Source organism: Schistocerca nitens, chromosome 2 (genome assembly GCF_023898315.1).
Source record: "Schistocerca nitens isolate TAMUIC-IGC-003100 chromosome 2, iqSchNite1.1, whole genome shotgun sequence".
NCBI classification, from domain to species: Eukaryota; Metazoa; Arthropoda; class Insecta; order Orthoptera; family Acrididae; genus Schistocerca; species Schistocerca nitens.
In genome coordinates, this window is record NC_064615.1 from 31,628,102 (window position 1) to 31,648,459 (window position 20,358).

The window sequence follows — 20,358 nt, forward strand, 5'->3', positions numbered from 1 at the left end:
CCTCCCGGCCAATGGCGCCAAACGCTCATTTCATATCCATCGAACACAATCCATTACCGCGTTCGAACTGCATCTCTTCTACTCCTTTTTCACCGATAAGGCTTATTTGCATGCTAATTACAAATTAATCCCAAGAATTCGTACATATTCCTAAGCATTATTCAGTACGCCTTAGACAAGGATGTTCGGAGCAAGATCTTAACGGGTGGGAAGGACCCACTGACGTTTAAAAGCCGTTACCGAAAACTGCCACTTAAACAAAGAGAGCTTCATCACAGAGTGAAGAGACGCTGACAAACAAAAGTTGCATGAAACGAAGATGAGCATAAATGGAGTTATGCGTGAAACGTTTAGTGACATTGGAAGTAAAATTTTGTCCGCCCATCTGCGTAAAAACTCTTAAGAAGTCCGGGATTATAGTCTTACGTAAAATCAGTATGCGGTTTGAAATAGTCTATTCAGTTACTCAGTTACTATGCTGAAGAAGAGATACACTCCTGGAAATGGAAAAAAGAACACATTGACACCGGTGTGTCAGACCCACCATACTTGCTCCGGACACTGCGAGAGGGCTGTACAAGCAATGATCACACGCACGGCACATCGGACACACCAGGAACCGCGGTGTTGGCCGTCGAATGGCGCTAGCTGCGCAGCATTTGTGCACCGCCGCCGTCAGTGTCAGCCAGTTTGCCGTGGCATACGGAGCTCCATCGCAGTCTTTAACACTGGTAGCATGGCGCGACAGCGTGGACGTGAACCGTATGTGCAGTTGACGGACTTTGAGCGAGGGCGTATAGTGGGCATGCGGGAGGCCGGGTGGACGTACCGCCGAATTGCTCAACACGTGGGGCGTGAGGTCTCCACAGTACATCGATGTTGTCGCCAGTGGTCGGCGGAAGGTGCACGTGCCCGTCGACCTGGGACCGGACCGCAGCGACGCACGGATGCACGCCAAGACCGTAGGATCCTACGCAGTGCCGTAGGGGACCGCACCGCCACTTCCCAGCAAATTAGGGACACTGTTGCTCCTGGGGTATCGGCGAGGACCATTCGCAACCGTCTCCATGAAGCTGGGTTACGGTCCCGCACACCGTTAGGCCGTCTTCCGCTCACGCCCCAACATCGTGCAGCCCGCCTCCAGTGGTGTCGCGACAGGCGTGAATCGAGGGACGAATGGAGACGTGTCGTCTTCAGCGATGAGAGTCGCTTCTGCCTTGGTGCCAATGATGGTCGTATGCGTGTTTGGCGCCGTGCAGGTGAGCGCCACAATCAGGACTGCATACGACCGAGGCACACAGGGCCAACACCCGGCATCATGGTGTGGGGAGCGATCTCCTACACTGGCCGTACACCACTGGTGATCGTCGAGGGGACACTGAATAGTGCACGGTACATCCAAACCGTCATCGAACCCATCGTTCTACCAATCCTAGACCGGCAAGGGAACTTGCTGTTCCAACAGGACAATGCACGTCCGCATGTATCCCGTGCCACCCAACGTGCTCTAGAAGGTGTAAGTCAACTACCCTGGCCAGCAAGATCTCCGGATCTGTCCCCCATTGAGCATGTTTGGGACTGGATGAAGCGTCGTCTCACGCGGTCTGCACGTCCAGCACGAACGCTGGTCCAACTGAGGCGCCAGGTGGAAATGGCATGGCAAGCCGTTCCACAGGACTACATCCAGCATCTCTACGATCGTCTCCATGGGAGAATAGCAGCCTGCATTGTTGCGAAAGGTGGGTATACACTGTACTAGTGCCGACATTGTGCATGCTCTGTTGCCTGTGTCTATGTGCCTGTGGTTCTGTCAGTGTGATCATGTGATGTATCTGACCCCAGGAATGTGTCAATAAAGTTTCCCCTTCCTGGGACAATGAATTCACGGTGTTCTTATTTCAATTTCCAGGAGTGTATTTCTCGATCTACACTCGACGCAGACAGCTGGGGTACACAATTTCCGTCCTGCGGGGGTACGGGGTGGCGGCAGAAAGGGCATCCGGCCAGCCCTCAAAATTAACATCCGGTTAACCATCGCCGACCCTGCGTAACTGCGGGACAAGGTGCAAGCGATAGAATAGAATCGTTGAAGTCAATCTGTAGAACAATTATGGAACATATTTAATGGTCAAGAATTATTACGTTTTTGCAGAACGAAAATATTCTGTATAAAAATCGACATGGATTCCCCAGACAAAGAGATCTTGCGGAAGTCAGCTCACCCTGTTCCTCTATGTGAAGAACTACGCTCAGCTGAATGCCATGTACTTCAGGAAGGCATCTGCCACCGTTCTGCACTGACGGTTAGTAAAAAAAAAAAAAAAGAACTTATCATGTTTCAGATCAAATTTGCGACTGGATTCAAGACTTCCTTACGAATAGAACTCAACACCCCGCCCTTAACAGAACAAAAGCGACAAGGGTGAAGTTAATTTATAGGAATACGCCAAGAAAATGTGACAGGACCGTTACAGTTTACACATACAGGGTGTTTCAAAAATGACCGCCGGCCGAAGTGGCCGCGCGGTTCTGGCGCTGCAGTCTGGAACCGCGAGACCGCTACGGTCGCAGGTTCGAATCCTGCCTGGGGCATGGATGTGTGTGATCTCCTTAGGTTAGTTAGGTTTAACTAGTTCTAAGTTCTAGGGGACTAGTGACCTCAGCAGTTGAGTCCCATAGTGCTCAGAGCCATTTGAACCAATCAAAAATGACCGGTATATTTGAAACGGCAATAAAAACTAAACGAGCAGCGATAGAAATACACCGTTTGTTGCAATATACTTGGGACAACAGTACATTTTCAGGCGGACAAACTTTCGAAATTACAGTAGTTACAATTTTCAACAACAGATGGCGCTGCAAGTGATGTGAAAGATATAGAAGACAACGCAGTCTGTGGGTGCGCCATTCTGTACGTCCTCTTTCTGCTGTAAGCGTGTGCTGTTCACAACGTGCAAGTGTGCTGTAGACAACATGGTTTATTCCTTAGAACAGAGGATTTTTCTGGTGTTGGAATTCCACCGCCTAGAACACAGTGTTGTTGCAACAAGACGAAGTTTTCAACGGAGGTTTAATGTAACCAAAGGACCGAAAAGCGATACAATAAAGGATCTGTTTGAAAAATTTCAACGGACTGGGAACGTGACGGATGAACGTGCTGGAAAGGTAGGGCGACTGCGTACGGCAACCACAGAGGGCAACGCGCAGCTAGTGCAGCAGGTGATCCAAAAGCGGCCTCGGGTTTCCGTTCGCCGTGTTGCAGCTGCGGTCCAAATGACGCCAACGTCCACGTATCGTCTCATGCGCCAGAGTTTACACCTCTATCCATACAAAATTCAAACGCGGCAACCCCTCAGCGCCGCTACCATTGCTGCACGAGAGACATTCGCTAACGATATAGTGCACAGCATTGATGACGGCGATATGCATGTGGGCAGCATTTGGTTTACTGACGAAGCTTATTTTTACCTGGACGGCTTCGTCAATAAACAGAACTGGCGCATATGGGGAACCGAAAAGCCCCATGTTGCAGTCCCATCGTTCCTGCATCCTCAAAAAGTACTGGTCTGGGCCACCATTTCTTCCAAAGGAATCATTGGCCCATATTTCAGATCCGAAACGATTACTGCATCACGCTATCTGGACATTCTTCGTAATTGTGTGGCGGTACAAACTGCCTTAGACGACACTGCGAACACCTTGTGGTTTATGCAAGATGGTGCCCGGCCACATCGCACGGCCGACGTCTTTAATTTCCTGAATGAATATTTCGATGATCGTGTGCTTGCTTTGCGCTATCCGAAACATACAGGAGGCGGCGTGGATTGGCCTCCCTATTCGCCAGACATGAACCCCTATGACTTCTTTCTGTGGGGACACTTGAAAGACCAGGTGTACCGCCAGAATCCAGAAACAATTGAACAGCTGAAGCAGTACATCTCATCTGCATGTGAAGCCATTCCGCCAGACACGTTGTCAAAGTTTTCGGGTAATTTCATTCAGAGACTACGCCATATTATTGCTACGCATGGTGGATATGTGGAAAATATCGTACTATAGAGTTTCCCAGACCGCAGCGCCATCTGTTGTTGACAATTGTAACTACTGTAATTTCGAAAGTTTGTCTGCCTGAAAATGTACTGTTGTCCCAAGCATATTGCAACAAACGGTGTATTTCTATCGCTGCTCGTTTAGTTTTTATTACCGTTTCAAATATACCGGTCATTTTTGAAACACCCTGTAAACTATATGTACGAGGTGTGACAATAAAGTAATGAGACTTATTTTCTTTGCAAGATGTGGCAACCCTGCAGGCTTGCGTAAGCACAATATCTTTGACCTCGGTCTATAAGCTGCTTCTAGTCTAAGCGGCACATCGATGCAACTGCTCAGTCGTGAGTTTTGCTGTAATAAGTTAACACGCGTTTGTGTCTCTTGTCACGGAAATGGAACCGCATAATATTGCGCAACGGTATGCCATTTCTTTTTGTGTTAAATTGGGTGAAAACGCGACGACAACTTACGGTAAGCTTCAGAATGCTTTTGGATAGGAGGTTGTCAAGAGCTCAACTTTTTCGTTGGCATAAAGTGTTTAGTGAAGGCAGAACGAATGTTGAAGGTGAAGACCACAGTGGACGACCATCAACCTCACGGACGGATGTCAACTTGGCCAGGGTGTGTGAACTCGTACGATCTGATCAAAGATTATCCATGAAAACGATTGCAGAAGAACTGAACATCGAAAGATTATCCATGAAAACGATTGCAGAAGAACTGAACATCGATCGAGAAATTGTTCGTCTAATAATAACTGAAGATCTTGGTATGAGAAAGATTTGTGCAAAAATAGCTCTTAATGCGCCATCCCATACTGCTCTGTCAGTACAGCAATTTTTAACCTCAAAACAAATGTCGGTACTACCACAGCCACCTTATTCACCAGATATCACTCTGTGCGACTTTTTTCTATTTCCGAGAGTCAAAACGGCGGTCAAGGGACACAATTTTCAGACAACACAAGATGTCCAAAAATCTGTGACGAGGCTCTTGGAGGATATTACAGAAGATGACGTCCATAAATGTTACCATCAATGACAGAAGCGCTGGAAAAAGTGTGTGCAATCAGAAGGGAACTACTTTGAAGTAGACAACACTAAACTTGACTAAAACGGTAAGCAACATTTTTTTTTCACATCAATCTCATTACTTTATTCTCGCACCTCGTATATAAATGATCTAGGTAGAAAGCGTCTGAAGCTCTTTAAAACTGTTCCCAGATGATACCATCGTGTATAGGAAAGCAGTAACGTCAGAAGAGAGTATCGATTTCCAGAATGACCCACAGAGGATTGATGAATGGTGCAAGACCCTCAGTTGAACTTGAACTTGAATAAATGTAACATATTGCCCATATACAGGAAGAGAAAGCTACTACTGTACAACTACACTATTGATGAAAAACCGCTGGAACTACCGTAAAATATCTAAGAGTAACTACCGAGAGCTATCTTAAGTGGAATGAACACATCAAACAAATAGTATGGAAAGCAGATGTCAGATAGATTCACAAGACGAATCTTCAGAAAATATAACTCATCTGCTAAGGAAGTGGCTTATAAGGCACTTGCTCAACAGATTCCTGCGTACTGTTCATCAATACGGGTTGGAGGAATAGAGAAGCTCCAACGAAAAGCGGCGCGTTTCGTCACGGGATCATTTAGTCAGTGTGTGAGCATTACAGAGATGGTCACCAAACTCCAGTGGCAGGTGTTACAAGAGAGGCGTTCTCCATCACGGAGAGGGAGTTAGTGGTACCAAAAGAACCCTCCGCCACACACCGTTAGGTGGCTTGCGCAATATGACGTAGATGTAGATTTTATTGCTGCAAAGCACATGTCTTCAGAAAAACCGTGCCCGAAGATATTTTCAGTACATGTCCCACTTAAGGTGGCTACATTACCTTTCTGAATATCTTGTTTATTAAATGTTATTTCCCGTAACACATAAAAGCAGGTCACTGGCACCATTGTAATACTGACAGAAAGCATTGACATAATTGTAAGAGGATGCATAGGAAATAATTGACATAAAGAGGCCATTAAAGCTAACCGGATAGAAACAACATTTGCTGTAGCGTAAAATTATTAAATTCATATTCTCAAGTTAGTATACGCAGATAATCTCATCAGATTTTGTCCTCGTATTTAAATTTTATAGTGCTTAATCACACTAGAAATGTTTAAATAGACATCAAGTAACAAAAAAAGAAGTAAGAAAAAGAAATAAGGACAATTGTAAGAGATTGCTCGATCAAAACTAGTCAGTCAAATCATCCGGTCTGTTTACCTCAGTGACTGCAACCACACTGAAGCAGGAAAATACTAAAATTATGTGAAAATAATTGCCAGCTGGGATCAATTTTTTGCTATGTAACTACGAGTCGGTGAGCACGGCGCCTTAAATTTATACATTGCTCATTTGTAAACTGGGGGGTTCGAGTACACATTTTTGCTTTAAGCCGTTACAGAAGCATCAGTCTTTCATAAGGCATATTAATTTAGCACAGACAACCAGTGAAAATATTATATAACAAGATAAGTTAATGAATGGATTAATAATATAAAAAATATATTACAGCAATGACCTCTCAGGATAATGATGTATCATAACCAGATCAGTCACAAAGTTACTTCGAAAGGTGACCTTACGCAGATTGGCATTTAAACACAACAAAGCAATAATAAATCAATTGATTAACTTACCAGAGCGTCTCAGGCACTAAGAAATGTGAACCATAGGAACCAAAAATTCACGCTGAATTACTACGTTGGTGCATACGTTCATAGTGTCTTTTGTTTTCCAAGTTCGTATTCCGGTTGCTATTAGTTTATTTGTTGTTGTTGTGGTCTTCAGTCCTGAGACTGGTTTGATGCAGCTCTCCATGCTACTCTATCCTGTGCAAGCTTCTTCATCTCCCACTACCTACTGCAACCTACATCCTTCTGAATCTGCTTTGTGTATGCATCTCTTGGTCTCCCCCTACGATTTTTACCCTCCACGCTGCCCTCCAATACTAAATTGGTGATCCCTTGATGCCTCAGAACATGTCCTACCAACCGATCCCTTCTTCTGGTCAAGTTGTGCCACAAACTCCTCTTCTCCCCAATCCTATTCAATATATCCTCATTAGTTATGTGATCTACCCATCTAATCTTCAGCATTCTTCTGTAGCACCACATTTCGAAAGCTTCTATTCTCTTCTTGTCCAAACTATTTATCGTCCATGTTTCACTCCCATACATGGCTACACTCCATACAAATGCTTTCAGAAAAGACTTCCTGACACTTAAATCTATACTCGATGTTAACAAATTTCTCTTCTTCAGAAACGCTTTCCTTGCCATTGCCAGTCTACATTTTATATCCTCTCTACTTCGACCATCATCAGTTATTTTGCTCCCCAAATAGCAAAACTCCTTTACTACTTTAAGTGTCTCATTTCCTAATCTAATTCCCTCAGCATCACCCGACTTAATTCGACTACATTCCATTATCCTTGTTTTGCCTTTGTTGATGTTCATCTTATATCCTCCCTTCAAGACACCATCCATTCCGTTCAACTGCTCTTCCAAGTCCTTTGCTGTCTCTGACAGAATTACAATGTCATCGGCGAACCTCAAAGTTTTTATTTCTTCTCCATGGATTTTAATACCTACTCCGAATTTTTCTTTTGTTTCCTTTACTGCTTGCTCAATATACAGACTGAATAACACCGGGGAGAGGCTACAACCCTGTCTTACTCCCTTCCCAACCACTGCTTCCCTTTCATTAGTTTACTTATCGATTGTCATTTTTTATTTATGGTTCTTTGTTGCTATATGATTGTACATGTTGCCATTTTTTTCATTTGGAAAAAGTGAGTGAAGCTGTGGACGCTAGAAAATCGAACACCAAGTGGAGAAATCGGAACATTTCTAACATATTCCTCTGTTTGAGTTCAAACGAGAGGTGGTAAACAGGGAGGCAGCCAGAAACATTTGCGACATGTACGGGGATAATGTCACTGGACATAGCAAGGGAAGAAAATGGTTTTCTTGCTTTAAGGGGGATCGTTTTGACATTAGTGATTCTCCACGTCCAGGAGGACCTTCGGTGTTTGATGAAGATCGTTTAAATGCATTAATGCACAATAATCCGTGTCAGTGTACTCGAGAACTGGCATACGAGGTGCGGGTAGAAAAAAACCGGACTGATGCTGGAAAAAACATTTATTTACAATTATTTACAATTTCATGTTATCTCCTTCAATGTACTCTCCTCCTCGGTCTCTACACCGCTCCATACGAATTTTCCACTGTTCATAGCAATGCTGCAGATCATTTTCGGTAAGTCCATACATTACTTCCGTCGCTTTTTCTTTTACTGCTTCAACAGTCTCAAATCTAGTTCCTTTCAAAGCTGACTTGACTTTAGGGAAAAGAAAAAAGTCACAGGGGGCCAAATCAGGTGAGTAGGGTGGATGATCTAAGATGGGAATGTTGTGTTTTGCCAAAAACGTCTTCACTGACAACGCACTGTGAGCTGGGGCATTGTCTTGGTGAAGGATCCATGACTTTTTTCTCCACAAATCGTTCGGTATTCTCCGTACTCGCTCACGTAGGGTAGCCAGGACGCTAATGTAGTAATGCTGATTCACTGTTTGTCCCTCTGGTACCCAATCAATGTGCACAATCCCTTTGATGTCAAAAAAAAAACAATCATCATTGCCTTGAATTTCTATTTTGACATTCGTGCTTTTTTTTGTCGTGGAGAACCAGGAGTTTTCCAATGCATCGATTGGCGTTTAGTTTCGGGATCGTAAGTAAAAAACCACGATTCATCGCAAGTAATAACATTTTGTAAGAAGGTGGGATCACTTTCAATGTTTTCCAGGATGTCAGAACAAATCATTCTTCGGCGTTCCTTCTGTTCAATTGTGAGACACTCTGGAACCATTTTTGAACACACTTTGTTCATGTTGAAACTTTCATGAAGAATCTGCCTAACACTTTCCTTGTCAACTCCTGTTAACTCAGACACTGCTCTGATTGTTATACGGCGATCTTGTCGAACAAGTTTACCGATTTTTTCAATGTTTGCATCCGTTTTTACTGACAATGGTCTGCCAGTGCGAGTGTCATCACTGGTGTCTTCGCGGCCATCTTTAAATCGTTTAAACCACTCAAACACTTGTGTTCGCGATAAACAATCATCGCCGTACACTTGTTGTAACATTACAAACGTTTCACTTGCAGATTTTCCTAGTTTGAAACAAAATTTGATGTTAACACGCTGTTCTTTCTGTACACTCAACATTTTCCGACGCACAGGCAAAACGTCAACTACTTAAAACAGACGCCACGGGCAGACTGAGTGCAGGAGGCAGATGAAACTCGAGCAGTAGGCGGAACGAGAGTCACGTGACAGGTCACGCGACTTTCAGCCTTATTGCATTCGTTTTATTGTTTCACCAGTACTAGTCCGGTTTTTTTCTAGCCACACCTCGTATATGACGGATTGTGATAATTCCACCGACGTGTGACATTTGCATACAATGGGGCAGGCTCAAAAATCGATTGTACTGCTACCACATGCTTTAAGCCAAAATCACTAAAGTCTGCGGTTGGCCACATCTGCTCTCGCTCGCCATCAGCTGGCTCGTGGACAACACCGACCGTTCCCACCTTGTATCGTTGCTGGAGGCGAGAAATGGTGTCTTTATGCTAACATAAGGAAAATGAAGGAATGGTTGAGCCCAGACAATGTAGCATCTCCCCTATAAAGAACTGCGTGCAACCGCAAAAGATAACGTTTTGCATCTGGTGGAACCGCGAAGTTGTGGTGTTCTACGAATTGCTTCCCCGCAGTGTAACCACCACTGCTGAGATTTGTTGTCAACAACAGAGACATCTTGCAGACGCAGCCCAGGAACAACCACCAGGAAGATTGCGTGAAGTGATGATACTTCACGAGAACGCCCGCCCACATACTGTTAGGCTAACAAAAAGCACTATACAGGAGTTTGGTTGGGAAGTCATTCCGCACCCACCTTATTCACCTGGGTCTTGCACCCTCAGATTTTCATCATTTCCATTCTCTGTCGAACAATCTTCAAGGAACTTTGTAACCTCCCCCTCTCTTATCGACCTTAATGACAGTGAAAAATTAAACCGCGTGTACCTAATGGAAATTTGGGAAAAGCAATCGTCACCGAAGTTAATCTGTCGGTAAAGAGGAAGGAAAGGGTTACATCTAAATGAAAGGAAAAATGCAAATGAAACTGGTGGAAATTAATTTTGAAAAGGGGTAAAGTTAATAAAGAAAGTAAATGTGCGGCCGTTACGTTAACAATTAACTAGCGGTAATTAGATATTTGAGATTTGGGGGAAATTACGGTCGCCAGTCCTAAGGACAATTACTATAGTATCTGAAAAAGAAAGGTAATTACACATATAATTAGCACTAGAAGCGTGGCACCTAAAGGTTGACACGTGCAGTGTGAAAACTGAAAGTTTGTCAGAAGCAATAAATTTCGCTGCACTCTGACTTAATTTAGCAAAAGAATTAATAAAACCGGAAAATTGAAAGTTAATTTAGTGACTGAAATTAATAAGAAGCTTTCTTTCTTAAGCACATCGAAATGCAGTAAAATACGGTTAGTCGTGGACTACCTCAACAATCATCTACGCAATTTAGAAATAAGAGATTTAACTTTGCACTTAATTAAATGATTCTGAACAATTAACAATAGTAAAATTTAGTACGTACCAAGCTGAGCTGCAGTCACAGGTAAGCTAAAATACGGTAACAAAACTCGCACTCTTAATTTGTGCTTGTGTAATCTAAATATTGTAGCCAGCTATGAATACCTTATCTGAACTTTGAAATTAAAGCAGTGAAATCGAATGCTTTTACTTTAATGCTGGCGTTTGAATTTCAACGACACTCGAGTTCATTCCGGAAAAGGAAGGGACCCTGCTTGGTATTGCAATTGGGACAATCAGCAACAAATGTTCATGCTAAGTTGCTGTAATTATAGTTACGAAAATGGAACAGTTTGAAAAGCTGAGGTCTGCCATACAGTTCTGAAACTTTACGTGCTTTTAGTCTTCCTTGTTCGTTGATTGAAGGTTTGAAGTCGTCGATCGAGGAGGTGGCGACAGTCACTCATTGTCGGCCGTCGCAGTTGCAGAAGCTGGATGCTGGCGCGCCTTCTTCTCGACACGGTCACCAGACGAAACGGGCTCTTGATGTGCGCCAGCTAATGCTTCCCGTCCGCGACACCATGTCAGAAACTATCATCGCAAGTCGAGCGCAATTACATGCTCCCAAACCCCGAAAGCGCGGCAACTCGCGGGAGCGTCACACAACACACCTGCTCCACTCGCTACTCCAGCCAGACTCCCCTTCGCTGCCCGCGCTCCACGCGGCAGAGTTAACACTACCAAAGATCCTACACACTTTGATTCTTCACACGACCTATCGATGTAATCGTTCGATAGCAGTTTTCCCTAGGCAAGACCCAGCGTAAAAATACAAATAATATTTACGAAACAAACCAATTATACATCGACATAAATGCATAAATATATATAGTAAAACAAGTACAATATGTAAAGACACTGAAATGTCATATATTCAGTTAACAAAAATAAGCAAAACAAATTTATAGTACAATAGATGGAAATAGGAGGATATGCATTTCCGGCGTTACAACTTCCTTTCCGGATGAAACCCCGCTCGTAACGCGGTTCGACGAGTTATTCGCCTCGAAACTACGTGATTTCTGCAGTCGCGGAATCTAAAAGTTATCCCAGATTTGGCAGACTATTGTAGATGGTGAAGGCGAATAGATTATTGATGACTAAAGTCTGTGTTATGTGTATCTATTGTGTTTATTAAACTTATGGTTAAAAGCTACGAACTTAAGCGCCAACCTAATAAATTCCTGCAGTTCTATAAGTTGATTCGACACTAAGCACAGTAAGCAGTTCACCGTGACAAAAGTTCAGGCACTGACCGCTATACTAAGACTCACTGTTACTCTAAAAACTTCCCAAGTCCTGAACAGATGCACACTGAAATAATTATGTGTCCGAACCAACATTTAAAGTGATCCGTCTCACCAGTCATGCAAAACTTACCCAAGAACCTTACCGACCAAGACACGCACACAAAGACCGTGAAACATGCTCTGCCCACGTACTTAAAAACTTTGTCACATGACGAACAAGTAAAGTTAACTGAGAAACAGTAAACCACCGTTATTATGTCTGCTCTTTGCTCTGAATTGGGCACACATTACTATTGTTCACTGCTACGTCTGTAGAAATGCAGACCTGTTTACTTACCTGTATTGGGTACATAACCCATGTTGTTATTAGGTACATGTTACTCTACAGTGTAACGTTCTTACGTATTTAAATAAGAAAGGTATTGTTTACATAATGCTTCATCGATTTGCAGCAGTCGATTTTCCTGTGGTTCCATTCGTGCACAAGCGTGTGTTGCACAGCTGACAATGTGTTTTCGTCCAGTGTTGTGGTTAGACGCTGCACTCGTGTTATTAATTGATCTGAAGAGTGCCGATAGTTCAGCCAAAACTAACAATCGATGATTATTAAAATATTGCGATCTGGACTGTTAAAATAATTTATATAAAAAGTCTTTTATTAACGTTTAACACCATTCTTATAATCGATTTTTCAGAACTTTTGCATATTTCAAACGTACAAAATACATTTAGACTTTTAGATAATTTGCAGTCTGATATTACTTTACCACACACTAAACATCGCAGAATGACCAACTAATATGACCACCGGCTATGTTCTATGTGAACATAGAATAACCACTCACAGAGGGCTGGTGGCAGCACTAACAGTGGAGGGTGCATAAAGTGTCTCGGGGGAAGCGGCAAACACTGTAGTCGTTTATATGAATGTGTGGTGTTTGCCCTTTCGGACATATCCGGAAGAAGAGACACCAGGCATCCATATAACTGGTTCACCTCGGTGGGCAATGAATCCACCACCTTCAGTGCAGATGCACAAGTAAAGTTCGACCTACTGCGATGAGTAGCATGGAGGACATGGTGCTAGGCGGCGAGTGCCGTGACGAGGCAGTCCGCTAAGTTGCGATAAACACTCTGACCAGGTGGCGCAGCGGTTAAGGCAGCTGCCTAGTTATCAGGAGATCCCAGGTTCGAAACTCGGTCAGCGCACATTTTCAGACCTCGCTGCAGATTCCGCATGAAGTCCCTATGCAGCTGACACCACTAGTTGAAGTATTTACGAAACGCCTCAGTTTGTAAACTGCCCGTTTGCTGCCGTGGTTAAAGTATACCGTAGATGGCAAAATGGCGTCACCCTAAATCGGTGCCGAGGTAACTGTCGTGGACAACGGCCAGTGATGAGTCCTGAGGGACTACCAACAGTGTCTTCTTAACGAACGTTGCTGCTTATGGGAATCTGGAACAGGCGCTTGGTTCACGCACACATGCTGACTGCTCTTCATCAGTGCCGAAAGCTGGAATGTCCACGCCTGTACTGCAACTGCACGTCCACCGAATGGCGACAGGTGGCGCCGTCAGACGAATCACGTTCTATGCTTCATCAGACAGATGGCCCCTGGCGAGTACGTCGTGGAAGTCTGAAATCAGATACCGTGCGACAATCGACGGAAGGATCCAGCCCGGGAGTGTTGTGACCTTGGAATGCTTTCGTGGTATCTCCTGGCTGACTTCTTCTTTCCGGAAGGCACAATGGTCTAACAAAAGAGTGCATCCATCCTTGGGGACCATGTCCACCCCTACAATCACCTTGTTTTTCCTCAGCACGATGGCATCTCACACAGTTTGCAGTGCTGGAAGTAATTTCAGGTGTGCCACGGGGAAGTGCCGTAGGACCGTTGCTATTCACAGTATACGTAAATGACCTTGTGGATAACATCGGAAGTTCACTGAGGCTTTTTGCGGATGATGCTGTAGTATATCGAGAGGTTGTAACAATGAAAAATTGTACTGAAATGCAGGAGGATCTGCAGCGAATTGACGCATGGTGCTGGGAATGGCAGTTGAATCTGAATGTAGACAAGTGTAATGTGCTGGAAAGAAAGATCTTTTATCATTTAGCTACAATATAGCAGGTCAGCAACTGGAAGCAGTTAATTCCATAACTTATCTGGGAGTAGGCATTAGGAGTGATTTAAAATGGAATGACCATATAAAATTAATCGTCGTTAAAGCAGATGCCAGACTGCGATTCATTGGAAGAATCCTAAGGAAATCCAATCCGGAAACAAAGGAAGTAGGTTACAGAACACTTGTTCGCCCACTGCTTGAATACTGCTCACCGGTGTGGGATCCGTACCAGATAGGGTTGATAGAAGAGATAGAGAAGATCCAACGGAGAGCAGCGCGCTTCGTCACAGGATCATTTAGTAATCGCGAAAGCGTTACGGAGATGATAGATAAACTCCAGTGGAAGACTCAGTTAGACAGACGCTTAGTAGCTCGGTACGGGCTTTTGTTGAAGTTTCGAGAACATACCTCCACCAAGGAGTCAAGCAGTATATTGCTCCCTCCCATCTCGCGAAGAGACAATGAGGATAAAATCAGATCAGAGCCCACACACAGGCACTGCGACAATCTTTCTTTGCACGAACAATGCGAGACTGGAATAGAAGGGAGAACCGATAGAGGTACTCAAAGTACCCTCCGCTACACGCCGTCAAGTGGCTTGCGGAGTATGGATGTAGATGTAGATGTAGATGTAGATGTACATGTACGTGCGTAGTTAAAAGAGCACCAGGATGAGTTTACCGTACGCTCCTGGTCTCCAAACTGCCCGGATTTAAACCTAATCGAGATTGTAGGGCACCACCTCCATCGATCTATTCGCACCATGGATCCTCAGTCGAGAAACCCAACGCAGATGGCCACGGCACTAGAGTCGGGCATGGCTTCACATACATGCCTCTACCTTCCATAACCCCACTGACTCTTCCTGCACGTCTCGCAGGCTTTCGTACAGAAAAATTGGTTATTCAAGGTCCTCACAGTTGGTCACATTAATGTGGCGGGACAGTGTATCTTACTCATATAGTCATCCTAGAAATATTAAACAAAATAAGCAAATACGGATAATAGAGAAAATCACTCTTGCTGATGCTAATCTGTAATACATTCATGCTCATAAATTAAGGATAATGCTGATACATGGTGAAACTACGGTCTGGTGGGCCGTTTGCGGGCTTAAATCACCTCGGGGTATGACCATGCGGTGCATTTGACCTGCGGTCGTCGCACGGTGGTGCTGGCAGCAGTCCACATACGCCGAGGTGTGTTGGTGCATGTCAGAGTACGGCGCAGCGAGTAAGTGTGCAGACGTTTTCGGACGACTTAATGGTGACTGTGTGTTGAAAATGGCACTATGAGGGGTACAGTACTAGGGCTACTGGAAGCTGGTCAAACACAGCAGGTCGTAGCACGGGCCTCCATGTGCCACAAAGTGTGATCTCGAAATTATGGCAACGATTCCAGCAGACAGGAAATGTGTCCAGGCGCTACAGTATGGGACGTCCACAGTGTACAACACCACAACAAGACCGATATCTCACCATCAGTGCCCGCAGCGGCCACGCAGTACTGCAGGTAGCCTTGCTCGGGACCTTACCACAGCCACTGGAACAGTTGTCTCCAGACACACAGTCTGCAGACGACTGAACAGACATGGTTTATTCGCCCGGAGACCCGCAAGGCGCATTCCACTGATCTCTGGTCACAGGAGATCCCGTAAAGCATGGTGCCAAGAACGCAGCACATGGTCATTGGAACAGTGGTCCCAGGTGATGTTCACGAACGAGTCCAGGTATATTCTGAACAATGATTATCGCTGGGTTTTCATCTGGCGTGAACCAGGAACGAGATACCAACCCCTTAATGTCCTTGAAAGGGACCTGTATGGAGGTCGTGATTTGATGGGGTGGGGTGAGATTATGATTGGTGCACGTACACCCTTGCATGTCTTTGACAGAGGAACTGTACCAGATCAGGTGTATCGGGACGTCATTTTGCACCAGAATGTCTGCCTTTTCAGGGGTGCAGTGGGTCCCACCTTCCTCCTGATGGATGATAACGCACGGTCCCATCGAGCTGCCATCGTGGAGGAGTACCTTAAACAGAAGATATCAGGCGAATAGAGTGGTCTGCCTGTTCTCCAGACCTAAACCCCATCGAGCATGTCTGGGATGCTCTTGGTCGATGTATCGCTGCACGTCTTCAAACCCCTACGACACTACAGGAGCTCCGACAGGCACTGGTGCTAAAATGGGAGGCTATACCCCAGCAGCTGCTCGACCACCTGATCCAGAGTATGCCAACCCGTTGTGCGGCCTGTGTACGTGTGCATGGTGATCATACCGCATATTGATGTCGGGTTACATGCGCAGGAAGCAGTGGAGTTTTGTAGCACATGTGTTTCGGGACGGTTTTCTCAACTTATCACCAGTACCGTGGACTTACAGATCTGTGTCGTGTGTGTTCAAAAAAATGGTTCAAATGGTTCTGAGCACTATGGGACTTAACATCTGTGGTCATCAGTCCCCTAGAACTTAGAACTACCTAAACCTAACTAACCTAAGGACATCACACACATCCATGCCCGAGGCAGGATTCGAACCTGCGACCGTAGCAGTCGCGCGGTTCCGGACTGCGCGCCTAGAACCGCTAGACCACCGCGGCCGGCGTGCGTGTTCCTTATGTGACTATGCTATTACCTCCAGTTTTGGAAGTGCCACGTTGTGTGGCACCACATTCTGCAATTATCCTTAATTTATGTGCATGAGTGTATATTTGTCAAAAACTATTTGTTTTGGCACTATTTTCGAAATATTAATGATAATTTATTTGTAACAGTTTGTGTATCTGTTAAAAAGATAAACATGGTCATTTTGTAGCTGGTGTCAAGACTTAGCCAACTGCTTGTGGTACATATATGTTGCGTGTCTGTAACGGTTGTTATGGATTTTATAAACAATGTAACACATACATATTAACTTTGTTATTATTTATTTTTATAACTGTGGTAATAATTTTAGGTAATTTGTCTCTTTGTTGCGTTACTGTCATTAGATTTTCTTTAGTATGTGTGGAAAGGATTTTTTGTGTTTTTGTTAAGTGTTCGAAGCTTTTAGTTTTAGCGCAGGCAGAGTCTGGCCATACTGCTTATCATCCATAACCATCCGGCGGCGCAGATTACCAAAGTTTTGCAAGCAAAACTGCGCGCCGGAGAGCTACGCCACCTCCTTTCACGGCTAGCTGCAGCGATTCAGAGCTCTCCTCAGTGACCGCTGACCTACCTGACCCAGCCATTTCACGGAAACTTGGCAGCCACATGACGCTCTACCAAACCAACCGTTTGAGAAAATCTGCCACAGCAGACACGCCGCTCGTAAGGTTACAAAACTGTGCAGGCCCTTGGGCTGATCGCATGAGTCTTCCATACACTTGACTTATCAAACTGTCGACGGCGGATTCGGCGTCTAGCACGAGTAACGAGCAACCAGTTTTCGATTCCGGAGAAAGAGTCTGAGAAACGGCCATCAAATCCAAGGAAGTCAGAAGACATCGAAATTTTTTACTCTCAGCACAGGGAGATAATGACAGTTCAGACTACACGCCGGATGGCTATAACTAAAGTGCAGCTACTCACGAAGGTCCAGTGTCGGCTGTATTTATCGTATGACAGTGAAATGATAATGTATTAACGCGGAATCGATTTACGCTAGAAAAACAATTATTTCTAATTTTGGCCACCGGCTTCAGCTCTGTTTGTATGACGGTATGACGTGCACGCTGTCATTTGACAAGCCATAACATGAGTAAACACTATGGCTATCGAGAAGCGAAACCTTGCGCCTGTGAGTAAAACTGATTTATGTGAAAGGCAGCAGTTACAATGCGGAGAGTATCAGCGATTGAAAGGACTGTGGAGAGGCTGGACGTCATTAAATGATTTAAGGAAGATGATAACGAAATTCGAGAACACGTGTGAGCTCGGTGTGGCACCTGAAAGAGGAAGGCGTCCTATCACGGTGGAAGTTATTGAAAAGGTTGATTTTGCCGTAACTTACCGTGCAGCACTTGCCCTAGGTAGCGCTAGGGCTCGTGTAGTCTCACAAGAATTGTCTGTTCCATGGTCAACAGTAGGGAAAGTTTTGTGGTCTGTTTTACGCTAGCGCAGCAACTGAAACCTCGTGATCCGCAGCAACGTTCTGAATTTGCTCTTCCGTTTCTGGCACGAATCGAAATTGATGGCATGTAACCGGGAAATACTCTATGGAGTGAAGAGGCACTATAGGGCGCAGTGAATGCACAGAATTGCAGGAAAAGAAACTTGCCTTGCTGCCATTCTGTGGCTCTGTGTCGGGCAAGATAAGCCGCCTGTTGAAAAGACACAAGATCAAATCGATCTTCAGGCCTCCAACGAAAATCCGTCAATTACTGAGACCATTTAAAGACGCTGTAGGTCTCAGAACACCTGGAGTCTACGAAATACCTTGTGAGTGTGGCCAGAAGTACATCGGACAAACACTGCGCACTGTGGAACAACGCAGGAAAGAATATGAGAGGTATTATCGCCTACGCTATCCAGAGAAATCTGCGTTAGCTGAGCATGCGTTAGAAAACGGTCACCACATAAAATTTGACGATACCTCTGTCGTGGCTCGCACTAACGGCTTCTGGGACAGTTTAATAAAGGAAGCTATTGAAATAAAAATTACCACAAACACCCTGAATAGAGACGGTGGCTTACAGCTCAGCGCTGCGTGGGATCCAGCGATCGCGCGGTTGAAGAGGGAACATCGAACGCCGACTCAAAACATGCCCATATATGGCAATGTCACGGGCACCAGTGACGTCACAGCCGGCAGCTAACGTATATAAGGGCGCACCAACAGCCCACTGGCAGTCATAACACTTGACAATGGCCAAGGAGTGCTTGGCCGAAAGCTCGTGTAGTTTTAACCAATTGACGCGGTTGGAAACCCGAGAACATTTTATTCAACTCCTCATGTCGCTCACCCAGCGAAAAATCTGCTTCATGCAACCTTGCACGAACGTGTTATCTCCAGAGGTTTTCAGATTCATGGCCTGTGAGATCACCTGATGTGAATCCGTCTGACTATTGGCCCTGGGGATAACTAAAAGAACGCGTTTACCAGGGTCACGTTCGGTCTATACCTGATCTGAAGCCCAGTATAAAGGAACACGTTGCCCAGATTCCATCTGAAATGCTGCGAGCAACTGTTTATCACGTCGTTTTACGGACGCTGCATCTCGTCGACGTCTCCGGTGCCCATATCGAACAAATTGTGTGAGCGGTGTTTAATAATAAAATCAACGTTATGCCTTTTTCACTTGTTTGACCTTTTGCTACCCACGTCCTGTTACTGATTCATTACCTGTGCAAACATCTCTATATGTCTTTCTTGCATTCGCAGCACCAGATCTGCACCTGGTGGCCAAAATTCGGACTAATTATTTTGTGTCGTAAATCGGTTCGGCATTAACGCATCGGCAAATGTACCAAGCTTCGCTATCCCATAATTACAGACCCACTGGACCTCTGTGAGTGGCTACAGTTTAATTCTAACCACCAGGTACAATGTCGTGTACACATTAAACCCCTTAACGAGTAGCTACTGGAAGACAAATCTGGTGTCAGAAACAAGTATTCAGAGTAAATACATTTTAAAGATCGTATACGCGACTTATTGTTCCAGACGTATTGTGCTTAGATCTGATCTTTTGTAGAGCCCTGTATTCTCCAGACAGAAATATGAAGGTGACTTGCTCGACGTATGGTGCAGTGTACCTGCGAGCAAACCCGTCCTCCTGTTGTTACTGTTGCAATGTAAACATTATAATCATTTCACCGCTGCTAGTCATCTAAAAGTTTCACAGTTATTTTCACAGCTAATTCGCCGGAATAAAGATTAATGTGGTAGCTGAGATGTAGTGGAATATTTCGTCTTCCATATTCTTTTACTGTGCTCTGAATGAGCAAATTCATCGAAATTAGGTATAATATGGTGGTTGTCATTTCTGATTTCCTTCACAAATTAATGAATTCTGACGGTCTTCGAAGTTGTGTATCAGTGTCTCTTCCAGGAAATCAAACACAAAAAATATTTGTAAAAGGCTTTACGCGTTTTAACTCTGATCTTATTAACTTCAGATTAAAATTGTCTTACATATAGACAATCAAATAATCAGTTGCCAGTGTTGTACTTTACAAAAAAAATTTAATGACCTTC